The sequence below is a fragment of the Hyperolius riggenbachi genome, chromosome 9 (assembly GCF_040937935.1).
Source record: "Hyperolius riggenbachi isolate aHypRig1 chromosome 9, aHypRig1.pri, whole genome shotgun sequence".
Classification (NCBI taxonomy): domain Eukaryota; kingdom Metazoa; phylum Chordata; class Amphibia; order Anura; family Hyperoliidae; genus Hyperolius; species Hyperolius riggenbachi.
In genome coordinates, this window is record NC_090654.1 from 154615573 (window position 1) to 154634885 (window position 19313).

General features: G+C 48.1%; 1 long non-coding RNA gene across 1 annotated transcript in view; it reads left to right on the plus strand.

The window, feature by feature from the left end:
- The first annotated feature begins 2141 nt into the window (after positions 1–2141).
- Positions 2142–19313, plus strand: part of LOC137531767 (uncharacterized) — a 125683-nt gene continuing 108511 nt past the window's right edge. Inside the window, exon 1 of the long non-coding RNA XR_011023738.1 lies at positions 2142–2225. This is a non-coding gene — a long non-coding RNA (uncharacterized lncRNA). The remainder of the gene's footprint in view (positions 2226–19313) is intronic.

A 19313-nucleotide genomic window follows, 5' to 3' on the forward strand; every position in this document is an offset into this window, starting at 1 on the left:
TTTTTTTTCCATTATTTTTAAACGAAAAAACCAACAGGGGGGTCTTAGGTTTAGGCACCAACAGGGGGTCTTAGGTTTAGGCACCAAAAGGGGGGTCTTAGGTTTAGGCACCAACAGGGGGGTATTAGGTTTAGGCACCAACAGGGGGTCTTAGGTTTAGGCACCAACAGGGGGGTCTTAGGTTTAGGCACCAACAGGGGGGTCTTAGGTTTAGGCACTAACAGGGGGGTCTTAGGTTTAGGCACCAACAGGGGGGTCTTAGGTTTAGGCACTAATAGGGGGGTCTAGGGGTTAGGGGTAGGTACAGGGAGGGTTACTTAGGCACCAACAGGGGGGGTCTTAGGTTTAGGCATCAACAGGGGGGTCTAGGGGTTAGGGGTAGGTACAGGGAGGGTTACTTAGTAATATTTTTTTTAAACGTTATTATACGTTTCACTATTTAAACGAAAGATTAACGTTTTTACAATTGCCGATTTAATGCACATTATTTAATGATTTATAACGTTAAAAAACATTAATTTTAAACGAAATACAGTACAATACATTTTTAAACGTTATCCATGCTTATCGTTAAAAACCCGGCGCCCTTTTTTCCCAGCGCCCCTTTTTAACGTACGCCTATAGGTGTCCCCAGTATAAGTAGCCATGAGTATAGTTGTTCCCAGAATAGGTAGCCAGGTATATAATGTCCCCAATATAAGGGAAGACGCCGAGAGCCCAGTATAGTGTAGTATGTACTGTAAATTGGGTATGGAAGGTAAGTATAGGTAGGTTATACTCACAAACAAGGGTTACAGTCCAGGTAACCACTATGAAGGCAGGTGAGGAGATTAGACCTGTCCCCACTCAGGATTAAAAAGTCGCTCTCTGTAGATCTGGGAAAAAATAAGAATTCCCCTCCACCAGGGGTGGAAACAACTGAAAAATTAGTACAGAGGCGCCAACAGGGTAAAAACAATATTTCTTTTAAATGGATAAAATGAAGTAGGTAGCGGTGGACTTACCCCTCCAAAACAGACACAAAAATTGCTGTTTTAAGCAAAAATCAGTTTATTTACATACTCCGAACAAGGTGCAACGCGTTTCGTGGGTATATCCCACTTCCTCAGGCAATAAATAGGAGCATATCACCAATGCGGTCCGGTACATAGCCTGGCGCCTCTGCTGTTGCCAGCAGTTGCCAAAAAATACAGATAATCTGACAGCAGCTCCCCCAAAATAGGTACCCCCAGCATAGGTAGCCAGGTCTATAGGTGTCCCCAGTATAAGTAGCCATGAGTATAGTTGTCCCCAGAATAGGTAGCCAGGTATATAATGTCCCCAGAATAGGTAGCCAGGTATATAATGTCCCCAGAATAGGTAGCCAGGTGTATAGATGTCCCCAGAATAGGTGGCCAGGTGTATAGATGTTCCATAGGTAGCCAGGTGTATAGATGCCCACAGAATAGGTAGGCAGGTGTATAGATGTCCCCTGAATAGGTGGCCAGCTGTATAGATGTCCCATAGGTAGTCAGGTCTATAGGTGTCCCACAGGTAGTCAGGTGTATAGATGTCCCCAAAATAGGTAGCCAGGTGTATACATGTCCCCAGAATAAGTAGCCAGGAGTTTGTGTCCCTCAGCAGGAGGGGAGACAGTGTAGATGGGGGGGGGAGCATTGGGCACAGTGGCGGAGAAGGGAAGACATCTCCCCCCTTCCCTCACCTTGGGGCTCCCCCTCCAGAACTAAAATTTGCGATGGCTGGCAGCGGGCGGGACTTACCTTTTCCTCGTTCCGGAGTGAGAGGGAGCTACCCATTGCCGTCAGTCTGGTCTGGTCTAGACCAAAGCAGCGGCACACAGAACTTCCTTGGCACTTGGAGCGATTTAATTAATGCTGTGGCCCCACTGCCAGGTTCCTCAGCTTATTCTGCTATGAACCTCTCCTACTGCTGTTGCTGTCATTGTTTTATTTAATTAATGCCGTAGTCCCACCACCATGTTCCTTAGCCTATCCTGATACCACCAACTCATCCTGCTGCTGTTGTTGCCATAATTATATTTAATTAATGCCATGGTCCCTCCTCCTTCAGGTTCCACAGTCTATTCTGCTAACAACAACTCCTCCCCCTAGCTGTTGTCAGTTGGGGAGCTGCTGAGGTGGGGAGAGGATGTCTCCTGCGGAGCTCCTGAGTTCCCAGTGTTTGGACTGGGGAATTTCTCCTTTTCTACCCGAGACTCTGTCAAGGTGAGCACAGCATAAGTAACAAGGGAACTGGACTCGAACACTGACAATCCAGTGCAGGAGACTTGGGCGCAGCCAGCACCACCATAGACCATAATAGGAATTATGGCTCTAGCAGCACACAGGGAGTAACCTTGGCGCTGTCAGAAGACGGAGCTGAGGTTACCTTTAAAACACTGTAATTCAGCAATAGCTGGAAGCCGAATTACATCATTCCCCACCATCCACGTGGACCTAGAGGGGGAATAGTATTTAACATCGCCAGGAACTTGTGCAGCAACAGGATAAGCCATACCAGCTGTATCCTGCGCCCAAGTCTCCCTGCGGCGATTCCTCTTGTACGCGCTGGACTTATTTTGTGTCTAGGCTCCCCCAGGCTGGAAGGCTCTGTGAGGCATGGCTTGGCCATATATATATTTTTTTTCTTGTTTAAATGATGCATGTATGTATGTACGCATGTAGACATGCACATCAATTGTAGCCATAATTACAACCGGTAATCATAATTGTAACGTAATTTGAGTTTCTATCCATAATTACAATTACAATTGTTATTGGAGTTACAGAAATTACGGCATAGTGGTCCATAATCATAATTGGTAATTTTGATCACCCCTATTCTTTTGTACAAATGTTAAAGAGAAACTCCAGCCTAAACAAACATACTGTCTTTAAGTTACATTAGTTATGTTAATTAAAATAGATAGGTAATATAATCTCTTACCCACACTGTTTTAAAAGAACAGGCAAATGTTTGATTTCATGATGGCAGCCATCTTTTTAGTTGAAAGGAGGTGACAGGAAGCATGAGACACAGTTCCAACTGTCCTGTGTCCTGATCACCTCTCCCAGTTGCTAGGCAACGTGAATAACAACATAGGAAATCCCATCATGCTCTGCACAGCATCAGGAAAAAAAGCCTGGGCTTTTTTTCTTTAAAGGGTGGAGCTTAGATAAAAATGCAGCTAAAAATGATGCTTTGGTAAGAAAAGTTCTGATGCTGTGAAACTGTTAAAGAAACACCAAGCTTTTCAGTTCTTCTGAGTAGATTTTTAGTCCGGAGGTTCACTTTAGGTCCTACTATTCAGTTAACCAGTCTATTTGCCAGCTGAAGGCAATGCTGTCTGCCATTCAGTGGTTTGTTATGGACCATGTGGGCCTGTGTTGCTTAGAGTTCAAAGTCGTTTGCTTGCAAGCTTTAAATTCACCTTGTTATATCAGGCTGCAGAGAAGATGACCATGTAAAAAGGTTTGGGGAATGGTTATGTCTCTTTTTTTTTGTATTTTTTTAAATATTAAAGGGGGACTATGGCAAAAATTGTAAAATTTTCCTATGTTGCTGTCACTTACACTAGGTAGTAAAAATCTGACAGAAGCGACAGGTATAAGACTAGTCCATATCTTCATAGGGGATTCTCAGCAAAGCTTTAATTCTTTATAAAGATATTCCCTAAAAAGGATTTAAACAATGATGCTGGCCAGCTTCCCTGCTCACTACACAGTTTTTTGGCAATTGGACAGAGCAACTGCCATTCACTAAGTGCTTTTGAAAATAAATAAATCACTGAGAATCCCCCCATGAAGAGATGGACCAATCCAAAACCTGTCGCTTCTGTCAGATTTCTACTATCTACTGTAAGTGGCAGCAACATAGGAGAAAAGTAATTTTTGGCTCATTTTAATCTGGAAAAACACACTCCTTATTTGATTATGCTTGCACATGTTTTACATTTTACAATTTTTTGCCATAGTGCCCCTTTAAATGAAAACAAATGTACATAACAATAGGCAAATTAGACTAAGTCAATCAGTGTGAACATTTTTGTTGGATGAACCAAAAGACTTCTGGGAAGAAAAAGCACAGGGACCCCAAGAGCCCCACATAGTGTAGTATTTCAATAACATATTGTGATTACCAATCACTTCATTAGGTGGAATATTAACTTCCTCCTAAAGTCCTTCTAAAAATGCCACATACCTCAAAGGACCTTTAGCAACACATTACCTGAAGGTTTTAGATATGACCACAGCAGGGGAATACCACTTGCCCCTGTTCCCATACCAAGATTGCAAATTTCCAGTTTCTGGCCATATATCATGTGCAGCGATCCTCCAACACCCAAAGCTGAGACACCAAAGTGCGTGTCTCCATCCCTCCCACCCAAACCTTAATAGCAATCAGTGTGACAGTGTTACACACTGATTGCTATTAAAGTAAGAGCCCCCACCACCACCACCACAACTACCACAACCACCACAACCACCACAACCACACACACACCTTAAAATCTAGTTATCTGGTTTTCAGTCACTGTCATGTATCCCCTTTTCTTATTTCTCTCTGCTTTCTATGGAAATAGAGGCTAGCGTTGTACGGTAGAGATCTCATGGTTAAGTAAATTAAAACATTAAAAAAAAAAAAAAACTGGCTACATAGTGTACTCACCACATTTGACACAGGAGAGCATGATTCGAGTTCTGGCTGGAGGCTGGAGCCAGCTATGTATTCAGTAAGGAGTCTTTAAAGTCCTTGAACACGACTCTCTAATCCTCCAGGGTGCCTACTGAGTGTGCCCACAGTGGCTGAAATTCTCAAATGCTTTGAATCTGACAGGAGAAAAATGCTGTACCAATGTCAAAATTATTATTTAGATTATTATTATGGATAATGACAGCCATTGCTTGTTGAGATGTCAGAGTGTCAAGTCACCTAATAAGAAAGTGGGAAACTCAATGAACAAACATTTATTTGAAACTAACCACTTCAGCCTACAGGTGTTTTCACCTCAATAATGGAAGCAATTTCCCCCTGTCAGTACTCCTCCCATTCATTCGCCACTAACTTTGTCACTACTTATCACTAGAGATGTAGCGAATGGTTCGCCGGCGAACGGTTTCAGGCGAACTTCAGGTGGTTCACGTTTGCCTGCGAAGGCAAACTTTTGCGGAAGTTCGATTCACCCCATAATGCACTATGAGGGTCAACTTTGACCCTCTGCATCACAGTCAGCAGGCACATTGTAGCCAATCAGGCTACACTCAGCCCTGGAGCCCCACCCCCTCTTATATAAGGCAGGCTCGCCAGCCATTACACTCACTCGTCTGCCTGCTATTAGACAGACTAGGGCGAGCAGCTGCAGAATTGTTCTCCTAGGGAAAGATTAGTTAGGCTCTTAGCTTCTTAGCTTGCTCCTGGCTGATTATTATTGCTGTAATAGCACCCCTCAACAGCTCTTTTCAGAGCTAATCCTGTTCTTTGAATTTTTTCTGTGTGTCAAACTGACACTTTTGTTGCATACACAGCCTTGCTAATTCATACTGTGTGTGCCACTGCCAGCAGCCCAGCACATTCAGTGACTACCTGTGTGTGTGACAGGGAGCTGCACATTGTACTACCCAGTACTGCATATACCTACTAGTACCTGTTGTGTTTACTTAACCCACCTCATCACTGCATATACCTACCTTTGTGTTGAGTGAACCCACCTCACTGCATCTAACTACCTTTTGTGTTGAGTGAACCCAGCTCACTGCATATAATTACCTTTACTATTGAGTGAACCCACCTCACTGCATATAACTACCTTTACTGTTCAGTGAACTCACCTCACTGTATCTAACTACCTTTTGTGTTGAGTGAACCCACCTCACTGCATCTAACTACCTTTTGTGTTGAGTGAACCCAGCTCACTGTATAAAACTACCTTTACTGTTCAGTGAACCCGCCTCACTGCATATAACTACCTTTACTGTTCAGTGAACCCACCTCACTGCATCTAAATACCTTTTGTGTTGAGTGAACTCACCTCACTGCATATAACTACCTTTACTGTTGAGTGAACACAGCTCACTGCATATAACTACCTTTACTGTTCAGTGAACCCACCTCACTGCATCTAACTACCTTTACTGTTTAGTGAACCCACCTCACTGCATCTAACTACCATTTGTGTTGAGTGAACCCACCTCACTGCATATAACTACCTTTACTGTTCATTGAACCCACCTCACTGCATCTAACTACCTTTTGTGTTGAGTGAACTTACCTCACTGCATCTAACTACCTTTACTGTTCAGTGAACCCAGCTCACTGCATATAACTACCTTTACTGTTCAGTGGACCCACCTCACTGCATATAACTACCTTTCCTGTTCAGTGAACTCACCTCACTGCATATAACTACCCTTTGTGTTGAGTGAACCCACCTCACTGCATATAACTACCTTTACTATTCAGTGAACCCACCTCACTGCATCTAACTACCTTTACAGTTCAGTGAACCCACCTCACTGCATCTAACTATCTTTACTGTTCAGTGAACCCACCTCACTGCATATAACTACATTTTGTGTTGAGTGATCTCCCCTCACTGCCTCTAACTACCTTTTGTGTTGAGTGAACCCACCTCACTGCATCTAACTACCTTTTGTGTTGAGTGAACCCAGCTCACTGCATATAGCTACCTTTACTGTTCAGTGAACCCACCTCACTGCATATAACTACCTTTATTGTTCAGTGAACCCACCTCACTGCATCTAACTACCTTTTGTGTTGAGTGAACTCACCTCACTGCATCTAACTACCTTTACTGTTGAGTGAACCCAGCTCACTGCATATAACTACCTTTACTGTTCAGTGAACCCACCTCACTGCATCTAACTACCTTTTGTGTTGAGTGAACTCACTTCACTACATATAACTACCTTTACTGTTGAGTGAACCCAGCTCACTGCATATAACTACCTTTACTGTTCAGTGAACCCACCTCACTGCATCTAACTACCTTTACAGTTCAGTGAACCCACCTCACTGCATCTAACTATCTTTACTGTTCAGTGAACCCACCTCACTGCATATAACTACATTTTGTGTTGAGTGATCTCACCTCACTGCATCTAACTACCTTTTGTGTTGAGTGAACCCACCTCACTGCATCTAACTACCTTTTGTGTTGAGTGAACCCAGCTCACTGCATATAGCTACCTTTACTGTTCAGTGAACCCACCTCACTGCATATAACTACCTTTATTGTTCAGTGAACCCACCTCACTGCATCTAACTACCTTTTGTGTTGAGTGAACTCACCTCACTAGTGATGCTCAAATACCCCTTTTTAAAATTCGAGTTTGGTCGAATTCGAATAGTAAATTATTCGAGGTCAGTCGAATATTCGAGTCGAATAATTTTTACTATTCGATTCGACCTCGGACTTCGAGCTCACTATTCGAGTCGGTATTCGAGCTCACTATTCGAGCTGACTATTCGAATTGGCCTTAAATAGCTTCCAACACTTGTTTTGAGGGTGAATGATGCAAGAAACATCTTTTTTTCCAAGTAACAACAGCAAGTGATTATGTGGGGATGTTCCTTTAAAAAAAAATGTGGAAAGAGAAGTTGTGTCCTAAATTTTGTTCAGTAGTGTTACTGTATATACTTGTTCTTCTTCTTCTTTATCTTTCTTCTTCTTCTTCTAGATCTTCTTCTTCTATATCTTTTTCTTCTTCTTCTATATTGTCTTCTTCATCATCTTCTTCTTCTTCATCTTCTTCATCTTCTTCTTCATCTTCATCTTCTTCTTCTTCTTCATCTTCATCTTCTTCATCTTCTTCTTCTTCATCTTCTTCTTCTTCATCTTCATCTTCTTCTTCTTCTTCTTCTTCTTCTTCTTCATCTTCTTCTTCTTCTTCATCTTCTTCATCTTCTTCTTCTTCATCTTCTTCTTCTTCATCTTCATCTTCTTCTTCTTCTTCTTCTTCTTCATCTTCTTCTTCTTCTTCTTCTTCTTCTTCATCTTCTTCTTCTTCTTCTTCTTCTTCATCTTCTTCTTCATCTTCTTCTTCATCTTCTTCTTCTTCATCTTCTTCTTCTTCATCTTCTTCTTCTTCATCTTCTTCTTCTTCATCTTCTTCTTCTTCTTCTTCTTCTTCTTCTTCTTCTTCTTCTTCTTCTTCTTCTTCTTCTTCTTCTTCTTCTTCTTCTTCTTCTTCTTCTTCTTCTTCTTCTTCTTCTTCTTCTTCTTCTTCTTCATCTTCTTCATCTTCTTCTTCTTCTTTTTCATCTTCTTCTTCATCATCTTCTTCATCTTCTTCTTCATCTTCTTCTTCATCTTCATCTTCTCCTTCTCCTTCTTTTTCAATATCGTCTTCTTCTTCTTCACGTATTTCTCTTTTCAATTTTTTTTTTAAAGAAATGCAGCTATTTTTGAGCGTAACAAATAGCTGGTGGGCGCACGCATGTTGGAAGCGCCATTGTATGTGCTCCCTGGCAGTGGAAACACAAAGACAGCAGGAGGTAAATTCAGCAGCAGGAGGAGGAGGATGAGTGTGTGGCAGCAGGCAGTCAATGAGGCAGGCAGCTCGCCGTGACATAATAGCCCTGGTACCTAGCGGTGATACCAGGGCTGTAAATAAACACAACAGGAGGTCCCAGACAGCGGTCGTGCAGCCCACATTGTGTCCAATACACAACTGGGACAACACAGTTTTCAACCCGGGCACCTCAGAAAAATTAAACCTTTTTTTTTTTTTTAATGGTTTGTTTGGTTTTGGTTTTGCAACCAATATAGCTATTGTTTGACGTAATAGCTGGTGGCAGAGTGGCAGCAGAAGGTAATTCTGTGTACCCTGGCAGTGGGAAACACAGACAGACAGCAGCAGCAGGAGGAGGAATGGAGGAGTAGGCGAGCAGCTATTGTTTGACGTAATAGCTGGTGGCAGAGTGGCAGCAGAAGGTAAATCATCTGTGTACCCTGGCAGTGGGAAACACAGACAGACAGCAGCAGCAGCAGCAGCAGGAGGAGGTATGGAGGAGCAGTGTGAGTGTGGCAGCAGGTAGGCAGCGTGACATAATAGCCCTGGTACCTAGCGGTGATACCAGGGCTGTAAATAAACACAACAGGAGGTCCCAGACAGCGGTCGTGCAGCCCACATTGTGTCCAATACACAACTGGGACAACACAGTTTTCAACCCGGGCACCTCAGAAAAATTAAACCTTTTTTTTTTTTTAATGGTTTGTTTGGTTTTGGTTTTGCAACCAATATAGCTATTGTTTGACGTAATAGCTGGTGGCAGAGTGGCAGCAGAAGGTAATTCTGTGTACCCTGGCAGTGGGAAACACAGACAGACAGCAGCAGCAGGAGGAGGAATGGAGGAGTAGGCGAGCAGCTATTGTTTGACGTAATAGCTGGTAGCAGAGTGGCAGCAGAAGGTAAATCATCTGTGTACCCTGGCAGTGGGAAACACAGACAGACAGCAGCAGCAGCAGCAGGAGGAGGTATGGAGGAGCAGTGTGAGTGTGGCAGCAGGTAGGCAGCGTGACATAATAGCCCTGGTACCTAGCGGTGATACCAGGGCTGTAAATAAACACAACAGGAGGTCCCAGACAGCGGTCGTGCAGCCCACATTGTGTCCAATACACAACTGGGACAACACAGTTTTCAACCCGGGCACCTCAGAAAAATTAAACCTTTTTTTTTTTTTTATGGTTTTTTGGTTTTTGGTTTTGCAACCAATATAGCTATTGTTTGACGTAATAGCTGGTGGCAGAGTGGCAGCAGAAGAAGGTAATTCTGTGTACCCTGGCAGTGGGAAACACAGACAGACAGCAGAAGGGCAGTACACAGCAGCCCACTGTAGGTGTAAAATGTGTGGCTGCAGGCGACGTAATAGTCAAAGTGAACCAGGCTGGCTTAGTGAGCAGGAGCCAGGAGGTGGTAAAGGGTGGTAAGGCACATTAACGATGGTTCCGGCAGCCAGTTCATGTCCCCCTCTCGCCGACAACAGGGGCCAGGAACTCGCCTTCCACCCACGCCTGGTTCATCTTGAGAAACGTCAGTCTGTCCACAGACTTGTGAGACAGACGTGAGCGTTTCTCGGTGACCACGCCACCAGCTGCACTGAAGCAGCGCTCGGACAGCACGCTGGAAGGGGGGCAGGACAGCACTTCCAGGGCGTACTGCGCCAGCTCGCTCCAGATCTCCATGCGCTTGACCCAATACTCCATGGGATCAACAGGGGCATCGCTGTCAAGCCCGCTGTACGACCCCATGTAGTCAGCCACCATGCGGGTCAGGCGCTGGCTGTGACCGGAGGAGGATGCTGCTGCATGCATCTCCTCTCTAGTCACTGCTGCCGGAGCCTCTACAGTCCTGTAGAGCTCGTGGCTAAGAGACAGCAGGTCTGTGGGGCGCTTGCTGCTGCTGGATGCAGGCACCTGCTGCTGCCTCTGTGCTGGCTGCTGGACAGTGGGGGTGGAAGGCTGGGGGAAGGCTTCCTCCAAGCGCTCAACAAGGGCCTGCTGCAAGCTCCTTATTTGTTGCGCTGGGTCTCCTCCTGCAGGCGGCAGGAACTGGCTCAACTTCCCCTTGAGGCGTGGGTCCAACATCATGCTGATCCAGATGTCCTCCCTCTGCTTCATCTGGATCACCCTGGGGTCCCTGCGCAGGCACGTCAGCATGTGCGCTGCCATTGGGAAGAGGCGGGCCACGTCTGCTGGCACATCGACGTCAGTGCTGTCCTCATCCTCCTCCTCTGCCGCCTCATCCTCTCTCCACCCCCGCACCAACTCAGCTGCGCTGTGCTGATCCCCCTCATCAGCAGCCAGGTCAGGGACCTCCACCAAGTCCTCCTCCTCCTCCCCCTCAGAGGTGGACTGCGCAGCTGGTTGCCGCTCCTGCTGGTCCAAGCAAAGCATCGAGGGCCCTGTTCAGCAGAGAAACCAGGGGCACCCACTCGCAGACCATAGCATGGTCCCTGCTCACCATGTTTGTGGCCTGCAGGAAGGGAGCCAGCACAAAGCACACCTGCTGCATGTGCCTCCAGTCATCATCGGGGACGATGGACGGGATGTTGCTGGTCTTGTCCCTTCTCTGAGCTGCGGAAACAGTGGCCAGGGCAAGGTACTGTTTGACAGCGTGCCTCTGTTCAACCAGACGCTCCAACATCGCCAGGGTGGAGTTCCAGCGAGTCGGAACGTCAAGGATCAGCCGATGGCGTGGCAGATCCAGCTCCTTTTGCACGTCTTCCAGGCTCGCACAGGCTGCAGCCGAGCGCCGGAAGTGACGCACAACATTCCTTGCCGTTTCCAGCAGTTCGCCCATCCCCTGGTAGGTGCGCAGGAACTTCTGCACCACCAGGTTCAGCACGTGGGCAAGACAGGGGATGTGGGTCAGGTTTCCCCTGTCTATTGCGGCAACCAGATTGGCCCCATTGTCGGCCACCACCTCTCCGACTCTGAGGCCTCTGGGGGTCAGCCAAATCCTCTCCTGCTCCTGGAGTTTGGCCAACACATGGGTTGCCGTCAGCTTGGTCTTCCCAAGGCTGACCAAGTGCAGCAGCGCTTGGCAGTGGCGGGCCTTCACGCTGCTGCTGAGGCGGGGGGTTTGGCCAGGTGTGCCGGAGGATGGCAGAGGATCGGAGGAACCTGCTGCAGTTCCCCTGACCCTGCGGGGTGGCACCACCCACTGTGTTGCTGCTGCTGCTGTGCCCGCTGCTGCTCTCCCATCCTCACCCCCTTCCACCAAGCTGACCCAGTGGACAGTGAAGGACAGGTAGCGGCCTGTCCCGAAGCGGCTGCTCCAGGAGTCCATGGTGACGTGGACCCTTTCACCAACCGCGTGCTCCAGCCCTCGCTCCACATTGGCCATCACAAAGCGGTGCAGTGCAGGAATGGCCTTGCGGGCAAAGAAGTGTCTGCTGGGGAGCTGCCAGTCTGGGGCTGCGCAAGCAAGCAGCGCACGAATGTCGCTCCCCTCCTGCACGAGCGTGTACGGCAGGAGTTGGGAGCACATGGCCCGTGCCAGCAAGCCGTTCAGCTGCCGCACGCGACGGCTGCTGGGAGGCAGAGCCCTAACCACCCCCTGGAAGGACTCGCTCAAAAGGCTCTGGCGTGGCCTTTTGCTGACACGGGAATCAGCAGACACAGCAGAGGAGGCCACTGAGGACTGGCTGCCAGAACAGGCCTCAGTGTCGGCGGCAGGAGTTGCAGAGGGGGGAGGAGCAGTGCGTTTCCGCACTCCTGCTGGTGCTGCTGGAGGAGCAGGAGGGCGGGTGGCTGCTGTTGCTGCTGCTGCTGCTGAAGGCTGTGCAGTGATGGGTGTGGTGCCACTGCCAGCACCAGATGCCTTCAGCCTCTGGAACTCCTCATGCTGGTGGAAATGTTTAGCCGCAAGGTGGTTGATGAGCGAGCTGGTGCAGAACTTTAAGGGGTCTGCACCTCTGCTCAACTTCCGCTGACAGTGGTTGCAAGTGGCGTACTTGCTGTACACAGTGGGCATGGTGAAATATCGCCAGATTGGTGACTTAAACATCCCCCTACGGCATGGAAGCGCTGCTGCCTGTCTCCCTGTGGTGGTTGGGGGGGGGGCTTGGGGGGCTTGGGTGCGGCTGGTGGTGGTACTGGCAGATGCTGCTGCTGCTGAGCCTGAGACACCAGCAGGCTGTGGGACCTGCCTACTGCTGCTGCCAATGCTTGCAATGATGCGCCTCCTTGCAAGGCCCACAAGAGCATCCTCCTCCTCCTCCTCAGAGCTGCTGAGGACGACATCCCCTGGAGGTGGTGGCACCCAGTCTCTGTCTGTCACCGGGTCATCATCATCCTCCCCCTCCTGAAACATGTCCTGCTGGGATGAGGACCCCCAAACTCCTCTCCTGATGCATGGATGGGCTGCTTGACTGTCGCCACAGTCTTGCTGTCCAATCCCTCATCCCCCAAAGTGCCCATCAGCATCTCCTCCTCAAAATCGCCAACAACAGCAGACAATTGACTCATGATGCCTGGGGTCAAAAGACTGCTGAATGACAGGTCGCCAACTGACGGTGAACTGGCCTCCTCCCCAGGCCCTGCTGGGCGGCTGCTGCGAACAGGGGTGGTGGTGGTGGTGAGGGTGGAGGCCTCGGATGCAGAGCTGATGGCGGGCTGCTCATCCTCCGTCATGAGTTGCACCACAGTGTCTGCATCCTTTTCCTCAATGGGACGTTTCCGACCCGGCTGGAGGAAAATGGGAGCAGGTGCTACACGCTGCTGCTGCTGTGTCTCTGCAGCGTGAGTTGCAGATGCTCCTGCTGGGCGGCGCCCAAGGCGTCCACGGCCAGTGGCTATGGGAGGAATGTCAGCCACTGACGCTGCTGCTGCTGCTGCGGAACTGTGCATGGTGGCGCGCCCGCGGCCGCGGCTTGCCACGATGCTGCTCCCTCTCCTCCTGATTCCCTTGCTGCCCTTCCCCTTGCCCAAACCGCGCTGGCTGCCACTTCCAGACATCTTAAATGTTTTGGGCGTATAGACAAAAGTTTTGTAAAAGGGCGGGTGAAAAGTGGGGTACTTTAATGGAGTGGGTTGGTTGGTGAGGTGACTGAGTGAGTGTCCCCTAGTACAGTAAGTAAGTAGTAACAGTCAGGAAGTACAACTAGCAGTTACAATAATCAGTAGTAATCACAAGTAAATTTAGTGTGTGTACACTCAGACAGTGAGTGCACGCACGCAGGAGCTAGTAGCCTATGAACACAGTGACTGAGTGTCCTAGACTCCTAGTACAGTAAGAGTAAGTAGTAACAGTAAGTAGAACTAACTAATTACAATAATCAATCAGCGATCAGAAGGAAATGGAGTGTGGGTGTGTGTACACTCAGACAGTGAGTGCACGCACGCAGGAGCTAGTAGCCTATGAACACAGTGACTGAGTGTCCTAGACTCCTAGTACAGTAAGAGTAAGTAGTAACAGTAAGTAGAACTAACTAATTACAATAATCAATCAGCGATCAGAAGGAAATGGAGTGTGGGTGTGTGTACACTCAGACAGTGAGTGCACGCACGCAGGAGCTAGTAGCCTATGAACACAGTGACTGAGTGTCCTAGACTCCTAGTACAGTAAGAGTAAGTAGTAACAGTAAGTAGAACTAACTAATTACAATAATCAATCAGCGATCAGAAGGAAATGGAGTGTGGGTGTGTGTACACTCAGACAGTGAGTGCACGCACGCAGGAGCTAGTAGCCTATGAACACAGTGACTGAGTGTCCTAGACTCCTAGTACAGTAAGAGTAAGTAGTAACAGTAAGTAGAACTAACTAATTACAATAATCAATCAGCGATCAGAAGGAAATGGAGTGTGGGTGTGTGTACACTCAGACAGTGAGTGCACGCACGCAGGAGCTAGTAGCCTATGAACACAGTGACTGAGTGTCCTAGACTCCTAGTACAGTAAGAGTAAGTAGTAACAGTAAGTAGAACTAACTAATTACAATAATCAATCAGCGATCAGAAGGAAATGGAGTGTGGGTGTGTGTACACTCAGACAGTGAGTGCACGCACGCAGGAGCTAGTAGCCTATGAACACAGTGACTGAGTGTCCTAGACTCCTAGTACAGTAAGAGTAAGTAGTAACAGTAAGTAGAACTAACTAATTACAATAATCAATCAGCGATCAGAAGGAAATGGAGTGTGGGTGTGTGTACACTCAGACAGTGAGTGCACGCACGCAGGAGCTAGTAGCCTATGAACACAGTGACTGAGTGTCCTAGACTCCTAGTACAGTAAAAGTAAGTAGTAACAGTAAGTAGAACTAACTAATTACGATAATCAATCAGCGATCAGAAGGAAATGGAGTGTGGGTGTGTGTACACTCAGACAGTGAGTGCACGCACGCAGGAGCTAGTAGCCTATGAACACAGTGACTGAGTGTCCTAGACTCCTAGTACAGTAAGAGTAAGTAGTAACAGTAAGTAGAACTAACTAATTACAATAATCAATCAGCAATCAGAAGGAAATGGAGTGTGGGTGTGTGTACACTCAGACAGTGAGTGCACGCACGCAGGAGCTAGTAGCCTATGAACACAGTGACTGAGTGTCCTAGACTCCTATTACAGTAAGAGTAAGTAGTAACAGTAAGTAGAACTAACTAATTACAATAATCAATCAGCGATCAGAAGGAAATGGAGTGTGGGTGTGTGTACACTCAGACAGTGAGTGCACGCACGCACGCAGGAGCTAGTAGCCTATGAACACAGTGACTGAGTGTCCTAGACTCCTAGTACAGTAAAAGTAAGTAGTAACAGTAAGTAGAACTAACTAATTACGATAATCAATCAGCGATCAGAAGGAAATAGAGTGTGTGTTGTGTGTGTACACTCAGACAGTGAGTGCAGTGCGCACACGCAGGAGCTAGTAGCCTATATGAACAGTGACAGTGAGTGTCCCTACGGGTACAGTAAGAGTAAGTAGTAAGTAAGTACAACTAACTAACAATAATCTATCAGTAATCAGAAGGAAATAGACTGTGTGTACACACAGACAGTGAGTGAGTGCACACACGCAGGAGCTAGCTAGTAGCCTATAAACAGTGACAGTCAGTGAGTGTCCTACTCCTAGTACAGTATAACTACAATACTATTAGTAAAGGACAGCAGAAATACTGGTATAGATGAGAGAAATAAACAGAGGACAGCTGCCCACAGAGGCAAGGCCCCCCTGAGGCCTAAACCTGTAAGCTTGCAGCAGCTGCCTGTCTCTAATGTAACACACAAGCTACTAACTAAAATACAATGTCTAGCTAACTAACAACAATATAGGTGTATATGGCAGGTGTAGGTGAGCAAAAACGCTAGGTAAATGACCACAATAGAGCTCTTGCTAAGCCAAAGCACAAAGGAGCAACTCTCTCTCTGTACAAGTCTCAGGCAAGCATGGAGAAACGGAACATGGCGGCCGCTATTTATAGGGTAGGGGCTGGCCATGGTCCCCCTCTGTGATTGGCTGCCGTCAGAGGGCCTGGGAGCCCTCTGATTGGCTCTAAGGACATCAATCTGGGCTATGACGCTATTCGAGCTCGGTACCGAGCTCGAATAGCGCCGGGTTGCTCGAATAGCTCGAATAGTGGATGGGCTATTCGAGTGTACTCGGATAGCCCATTCGAATAGCTCCAGCTATTCGGAGCTCGAATACCGAGCTCGAATAGCTGAAAAAGAGCTCGAATATTCGAGCTACTCGAATATTCGAGCTCTGCTGAGCACCACTGCACCTCACTGCATCTAACTACCTTTACTGTTGAGTGAACCCAGCTCACTGCATATAACTACCTTTACTGTTCAGTGAACCCACCTCACTGCATCTAACTACCTTTACTGTTTAGTGAACCCACCTCACTGCATCTAACTACCATTTGTATTGAGTGAACCCACCTCACTGCATCTAACTACCTTTACTGTTCAGTGAACCCACCTCACTGCATCTAACTACCTTTGCTGTTCAGTGAACCCACCTCACTGCATCTAACTACCTTTTGTGTTGAGTGAACTTACCTCACTGCATATAACTACCCTTTGTGTTGAGTGAACCCACCTCACTGCATCTAACTACCTTTACTGTTCAGTGAACCCACCTCACTGCATCTAACTACCTTTACTGTTCAGTGAACCCACCTCACTGCATATACCTAGCATCCTCCCGAGATGGACAAAATGGACAAAGCAGGTAGAGGAAGAGGTAGAGGCAGACCCAGAGGAAGGCCACCTGGCAGGTCTGTGCGTGATGTGATTTTGTGCAGCCCTGGCCCAAAGTACAGTGCTCAGAAGAAGGCACATCCCATCACTTCCCAAGATTGTCAGGACGTGGTTGACTATTTAGCAACACAGAACACCTCATCTCCTGCAGCCACCAGCACTAGTACAAGCACCACATCCACTGCATTTGACACTTCGCAGGCGTTATTTGGTGGTGAAATCATTGATTCACAGCCACTACTACAACAACAAGATGAAGGCGCAGGTACACCACCTCATACGTCTGAGTTAGGTGGCGATAGTATGGGCGTAACGTGTGAGGAGGAGGATGATGAACCACCTGATGTTGGTGCAGTTGTGGAGGTGTCTGAGGAAAGCGAAGCTGGGCAGGAGGATTATGATGATGATTATATGGATGCGACGTATGTTCCCAATAGAGGAGATGACCAGGGGGACAGTTCAGAGGGTGAGTCAGAGAGGAGTAGGAGGAGACGAGTCCATGATAGAAGCAGAGGGAGCTCGTCCTCAGAAACAGCTGGGGGCAGTGTCCGGCGCCATGTATCGCCAGCTATGGATAGCCAGCCAACAGCCCTTCAACGTCAGCTGCTGATGCCACCGTAGCACCATCACCCCAGGGGGGCTCAGCGGTTTGGAAATTTTTTAACACGTGTGTATCAGATCGGAGCAAAGCCATCTGTTGTCTCTGCCAGCAAAAATTGAGCCGTGGAAAGGCCAACTCTCACGTAGGGACAAGTGCCTTACGAAGGCACCTGGAGAAAAGGCACAAACAGCTATGGCAAGAACATCTGAGGAAAAGCAGCACCCAAAAGACAAGCCACCCTCCTTCTCCTCTTCCTACTTCAGGTGCGTCATCTTCTTCAGCCTCTTTCTCCCTTGCACCTTCACAGCCACCCTCCTCCACACCGACTCTGCCCTTGAGCGGTTCCTTCTCCTCTGCCCAAAGCAGTAGCCAGGTATCCGTGAAGAAAGTATTTGAGTGTAATAAGCAAATTTTTGCCAGTCACCCTCTTGCCCGGCGTCTCGCCAGCTATTACCATACAAGCTGGTGGAGTCAGAGGCTTTCCGTAAATTTGTGGCCATTGGGACACTGCAGTGGAAGATACCAGGCCGAAATTATTTTTCACAAAAGGCCATACCCAAACTGTACCGTGCAGTTGAGAGGCAAGTGGTGTCATCTATTGCGAAGAGCGTTGGGTCAAGGGTCCACCTGACCACAGATGCCTGGTCTGCCAAGCATGGGCAGGGCTGCTACATTACGTACACAGCCCATTGGGTCAACCTGGTGACCGATGGAAGCAAGCAGGGAGTACGTGGCTGCGCAGCGGACCAACTTGTGACACCTCCACGGCTTGCAGGCAGGCCTCCTGCCACCTCCTCTCCGCCTGCTACATCCTCTTCACTGTCGTCATCCTCCTCCTCCTCCTTGGCTGGTGCCGCAATCTCCTCTCCAGCTACTCAGCCCCCGCACCCCAGGGCCTATGCTGCATGCCAGGTACGACAGTGTTACACCATCTTAGACATGTCTTGCCTCAAAGTGGAGAGTCACACTGGAGCAGCTCTCCTGGCTTCTCTTAACAAACAGGTGGAGCAATGGCTGACCCCGCACCAGCTGGAGATCGGCAACATGGTGTGTGACAATGGCAGAAATCTCATTTCCGCGTTGAATTTGGGAAAGCTGACACATGTACCCTGCATGACACATGTGCTGAATCTGGTCATGCAAAGATTTGTGTCAAAGTACCCAGGCTTAGAGGACGTCCTGAAGCAGGCGAGGAAGTTGTGTGGGCATTTCAGGCGGTCTTACACGGTCATGGCACGCTTTGTGGACATTCAGCGGAGAAACAACTTGCCGGTGAGACGCTTGATATGCAATAGCCCAAGTCGCTGGAATTCCACCCTGCTCATGTTCTCTCGCCTGCTAGACCAGGAGAAAGCCGTCACCCAGTACCTGTACAATTACAGTAGAAGGACACAATCTGGGAAGATGGGGATGTTGTGGCCCAACAACTGGACACTGATGCGAAATGCATGCAGGATCATGCAGCCCTTTGAGGAGGTGACCAAACTGGTGAGTTGCGCTGAAGGCACCATCAGCGACTTGATCCCCTACGCTTACTTCCTGGAGCGTGCCGTGCGTAGAGTGGTGGTGGATAAAGCTGTGGAGGAGCATAAACGAGAACAGTTATGGCAGGAGGAGTCGTGGGAGCAATATTCATCCGAACCAGATGTTTCCTCAACACCTGCGGCAGCACAGAGGGGGGAGGAGGAGGAAGAAGAGGAGTCGTGTGGGGAAGGAGAGGAGTCAGACTCGGATGATGATGATGAGGAAGGTGTTTCTGTGGAGGAGGAAGATGCGGCGGAAGAAGAACCGCAGCAGCCGTCACAGGGGGCTTCTGCTGCTCCACATTCCCGTGGTATTGTTCGTGGGTGGGGGGAGGAAGAGGACTTGCATGAAGTCACTCAGGAAGGGCAAGAGGAGATGGAGAGTATCTCTGCATCCAGCTTTGTGCAAATGGCCTCTTTCATGTTGTCCAGCCTGTTGAGGGACCCCCATAACAAAAAACTCAAGGGGAATGA